The sequence below is a fragment of the Musca autumnalis genome, unplaced genomic scaffold (genome assembly GCF_047663935.1).
Source record: "Musca autumnalis isolate F117 unplaced genomic scaffold, ASM4766393v1 scaffold_2, whole genome shotgun sequence".
Lineage (NCBI taxonomy): Eukaryota > Metazoa > Arthropoda > Insecta > Diptera > Muscidae > Musca > Musca autumnalis.
In genome coordinates, this window is record NW_027411755.1 from 223,896,328 (window position 1) to 223,902,397 (window position 6,070).

Consider the following 6,070-nt stretch of genomic DNA (forward strand, 5'->3'; position numbering starts at 1 on the left):
TTCACTTCTCTAGCAATATATCATAAAGCATATATTGAAATTTTAAAGAAGAGTTTAACGCCAAGCGCTGAAAAATCGGATTAAACGATAATTTTTATTTTGAACAGGATATCGATCCTAAACATATACATAATACTAAGATGTATTTAACCTACAGTACTCCACGTATTTTAAAAACATCTCCACATAGTTGTTCAGAATCGTTTTTGCCTGGTCAAAGCTCTGTAACTTTTGAACGGATAGAAATATTTTCATAATTTACATTGGAATACAGGCTAGTGGTTGCAGAGGAAGTCAAGGTCAAAGTTAAAAATTTTAATTTTATTTTACATCAAAATATGAGCATTTTTGAGTTTTTCATATGTTCTAACTATTTAAAAAAAAGTCAAACGCCAATAAACAAACCATAAAAAGCAAGTTAAATAAAACACTGTAAAATAAAAAAATTACAAAATAAAAAAAGTCTCCTTGGGTTTCCATAAAACGCATATGACCTTATAAAAATTCATATATAAAAAAGTCAATTTGTTTAAAAAAACTATAATTTATATGGGAAACGGTATGGAAAAATACATATTTTTACACATGTAAAGAAAAAATAAAAACTTCAATAAGCAAAAATTCTCAAATAAAAAATTAAATCAGCTTAAGCCAGGCTGGGGCTCTAACCCACGCCCTTGAAAACACATGGAAAAAAGTGTTGTCACGGTTGTCGAAGCCGCCCCACAGCCGATATGTCTGAGGAGCCTTTACCGAAGGCGAAACATGCATGTCACATAGTGGTGGTTGTGTGGGTTCGTATCGACGGCTTTCCTTTTTCACTCGCATCATTAGGTCATTAAGCTCGTTTCTAACGAAAAATTAATTAAAAAACAAGTAAAAAGTCGTTAAGTTCGGCCGGGCCGAACTTTTTATACCCTCCACCATAAAATAGTTCTAATTAAAATGGAATAATTAGAGTATTTTCACAATTTTAGTTGTAACAATTTTTCGACAATGGATAGACTCCTACTGCCTCCCACTATTGCTTAAATTACACTGTGAACACAAATGTTGGGGCAGAGAAAATTCCTTTTGGAGATGACAGCTCTTGGTGTGGGTATATTAAATACCCCGAAGGACAGATGCGCCGTGAGTCGAACTTCCGCGTTATGGCGTGATGACGTTTTTGCAGAGACCCTGTAAGCCATCATGAATTAGCATTATATCTTTGTTTGTTGTTTTTGTAGAGCACCTAAGCAACAGTGAACAAAGATATAACGCTAATTCCTGATGGGCCACAGGGTCTCTAACAAAAATTTCATCACTTCATAACGCGGAAGTTCGACTCACGGCGGATCTGTCCTTCGGGGTTCATAATATACTCACCAAGGCCTTTCTTCCCCTAGAGGAATTTTCCGTGTTATCTAATCTAATCTAAAAAAAATGTGTTCAGCTAGGTGAAAGGTACCACCTACGGGACTATATCAAAGAGTAAACCTATCTTTTAATTTTTTGGTGGAAAAGTTTTATAGCTGCAGTGAACTTCAAGAGTCAAATTGAGGGTAGTTTCATCAAAACAATGTAGACCCTCAAAAATGGACCCATGTTGACGAATTTTAGCGAAGAAATTTCGTGACCACTGAAAATTCCCGAAAATCGGGAGGTACAGTTATATGGGGAGATATTCCAAAACGTGGACCTATATTGACGATTATTTTTGAATAGACAAAATTGTAGATAAAATTCTCAAAATACCGATCATTACAGCTAGTTCGGTTAAAAATTGCAGCTAAAATTCTCAAAATACCGAAAATCGGGAGATACCGTTATATGGGGGCTATACCAAAACATGGACCTATGTTGACGATGTTTGGTGGAGATGTTTCATGACCACTGAGAACCTCAAATGGCAAATTACAGCTAGTTCGGTCAAAAATTGCAACTAAAATTCTCAAAACACAGAAAATCGGGAGATACCGTTATATGGGGGCTATACCAAAACATAGACCTATGTTGACGATGTTTCGTTGGAGATGTTTTATGACCACTGAGAACTTCAAATGTCAAATTACAGCAATTTCGGTTAAAAACTGTAGCTTAAATTCTCGAAATACCGAAAATCGGGAGGTACCGTTATATGGGGGCTATACCAAAACATGGACCTATGTTGAAGATGTTTGGTGGAGATGTTTCATGACCACTGAGAACCTCAAATGGCAAATTACAGCTAGTTCGGTTAAAAATTTTAGCTAAAATTCTCAAAATACCGAAAATCGGGAGGTACCGTTATATGGGTACTATACCAAAACATGGACCTATGTTGACGATGTTTCGTGGAGATGTTTCATGACCACTGAGAACCTCAAATGTCAAATTACAGCTAGTTCGGTTAGAAATTGTAACTAAAATGCTCAAAATACCGAAAATCGGGAGATACGATTATAAGGGGGCCATACCAAAATATGGACCTATGTTGACGATGTTTGGTGGAGATGTTTCATGACTACTGAGAACATCAAATGTCAAATTGCAGATAGTTCGGTTACAAATTGTGGCTAAAATTCTCAAAATACCGAAACTCGGGAGGTCCGTTACATGGGGGCTATACCAAAACATGGACCTATGTTGACGATGTTTGGTGGAGATGTTTCATGACAACTGAGAACCTCAAATGTCAAATTACAGCTAGTTCGGTTAGAAATTATAACTAAAATGCTCAAAATACCGAAAATCGGGAGGTACGATTATAAGGGGGCCATACCAAAACATGGACCTATGTTGACGATGTTTGGTGGAGATGTTTCATGACCACTGAGAACCTCAAATGTCAAATGGCAGATAGTTCGGGTAAAAATTGTGGCTAAAATTCTCAAAATACCGAAAACCGGGAGGTACCGTTATATGGAGGCTATACCAAAACATGGACCTATGTTGACGATGTTTGGTGGAAATGTTTCATGACCACTGAGAACCTTAAATGTCAAATGGCAGATAGTTCGGTTAAAAATTGTGGCTAAAATTCTCAAAATACCGAAAATCGGGAGGTACCGTTATATGGGGACTATACCAAAACATGGACCTATGCCCATATCCTCTGAGATATAAGTTTGTTGATCACTAGGAACCCTTAGTGCCAAATTATAGCTAATTCGGTTTCCAAATGTGGCGAAGAACGTCAAAATACCTCAAATCCGGAGGTACCGTTATATTGGGGCTATACCAAAAGGTGGACCGATATAGCCCATCTTCGAACTTGACCTGCCTATGGAAAAAATACCCTCGGGTGCAAATTTTCAGCACTCTATCTCAATTATTGCGGACGCTAGAGTGATTACAACAGACGGACAGACGGACAGACGGACATGGCTAGATCGTCTTAGAATTTTATCCTGATCAAGAATATATATACTTTATAGGGTCGCAAATGATTAGTTCGATGTGTTACAAACGGAATGACAAACTTAATATACCCTCCATACTATGCACGATGGGGCCAATAGCAGGTTTTCGAGGCAAAAAGTCAATTTTTGAAGTGAGCAATTTGAAAAAAATAATAACGGATTTCGATTGCCAACACTCTGAATCACTAAAAATAAATCAAGCTGGTAACATCACATAGCGACATACTGATCTGGCAATGGTGACATATTTTCTTATGCATCATTTTCCGACATTCATTATAAATAAGTAGTGAAAGCATTTTAGGCGCCAAAAAGAACATTTCAACATTTTTATATTTTTTAAACATGGAAAGCTCTTCAATGGGTATGTAAAATAAGATAGGGTTAACAAATAATAAAAATGTTATGTGTGGTAAATGTATTTTTGAGTTAAGATGTTATGTCTTTTTTGGAGTATTTCGCTTTGTTATTCATGTGTTCTCTGGAGTATAACTTTTGAGATCTAGGTAGATCTAGGATATTATATATATGTGGTGAAAGGTATTAATGTGTACTATCATTTTGTGAAAAAATTAGCTGCGCCTATCTGCGCCTTTTCATAAAAATCTGATTTCAGATGTCGTAATACTTAAAAATATGGACATTTTTATGTTTTGGTTGGCGAATAATCGGAAACCCATTAATGTTATCAGTTGGATTTCGGAAAAATTTAATAGACGTATATAATAATATATATAATAATATATAATTTCAAAGATATCGCAGACAAACTTTGGCTTTTGTGGCGGAATCTTAGCCGATTTTTACTAAATTTGGAACCTTTGTTTATTAACTTATAACAAACCACAGACAAAACCATGAAATTTTAACATATGTATATAGGGGAGCTATTTCTATATCTGAACCTATTTCAATATAACTTAACAAACTTATTTGTAGTCCGAATTCCGTAACATTTTCCAATTTTTTTTTGTAATTTGATGGAATTTGCATGCTTGGTCAATCATTTGCCTGAAATCGGGCGAACATATATATGGGAGCTATATCCAATTCTGAACCGATTTTAATATGATTTGCCAAAAATGTTTCTAGACCAAAATCCTTCACACATTTCAAATTTCATCAAGATTGGACATACATAACGGGAGTGGTGCTCCACATACCTAAAATCGGGCGAAAATATATATGGGAGCAATATCAAAATCTGAACCGATTTCAATATAACTTGGCAAACTTATTTGTAGTCCTAATTCCGTAGTATTTTCCAAATCGCATAAAAATTGGGCAGAATTTGCGTGTTTGGTCCATCAATTGCTTGAAATCGGGCGAACATATATACGGCAGCTATATGTATATATGAACCGATATGAACCAAATTTGGCATATTAGTTTCTAAGCCCATTATAAACATCTGTACAAAATTTGGAAGGTCTAGCTTGCCCCAGTGATTTGTTGCCTCGAAAACCTGTCATTGGCCCCATCGTGCTATGGTAGAGGGTATAATAAAAACTTGTTAAACCGCCGGGACGGAACGGGTACAAAAGTAAATATTGACTGAAAGAGAACACTTTCGAGCATAATTCTGTGGTTCAAATTGTTATTGCATAAAGGGGTAGAGCTGACAATGTGAAATTCGTTATTAGGATAGCAGTTGGCGTTTAGAGTGGAGGTGAGAAAGAGGTTTTTGAAATTCGTACTTATGTATACGAAAAGTACTAAATACTGCTATAATTGGTTTTGTGAAAATATATAGAGCTGTAAATGAGTATCGCGGTTGGGATATAGTTTTGGATATAGCGATGTAATTTTTGAAACTTATACCTATTATAAGTACTAAATTTGGTTTTGATGTTGCACAAAGGATATAGCTGGAATTTCCAATTTTTGTATTAGGGTCTACGTTGGTGTTTAGATAAGTAGTTTTTGAAATGCATACAAATTCTGAAATTAGGTAAGGAATTATTGAGTTGGTGTTGGAATTACGAAAAGTACAAGATGGTACTATATTTGGTGTTGGGTGAAGCTGGTATTATACAATTAATGTGCGAAGAGTACGAAAGTGCAATAAATTTGTTATGGGGCTAATTAATTGAAGTGAATTTCTGATTTATTATTTATTTTTCAGATTCACTGTTATAGGTGGTAGTACAATAAGTGTACTAGAAGTTTTAAATAATACTAAATTTTCAAGCGCTGGTATTGAGTGAACCATTAAAAGAATTTTGTTATGAGGATCACTGTTGGGATTGGATCAGAATGTTTATGAAAATTCGTCTTTAAAATGTATGAAATGTTTCTACATGTAATAGCATGGATTTTAAAAAATGTACTGAATAGTATACTATTACTTTCATGGCGGCGAAGGCGGTTTCTAAATGATGCACTGAAATCAAATGTCAAAGATAAATTGAACAATTTTTTTTATTCTGAACGAAAGTACATTTGAAAACGTAGGTCTATGCGACTATGGTTTTACAATAAGGTTTTTGTCCCCTGAGAACAAAACGACCTAATTAAAATGTCTGAAAAAAATTAACTGTTATAACATTTTTTGAATATGGGGTTTTCTCCATTTTGATTCACAAATTCCGAAATTCTTCAAAAATACCCGTCAAATACCGAGTTGATGTGTAGGAGTGCGATTTTTTGGAAATTGGAATTAAAGGTATACGAACAGTACTAAAATT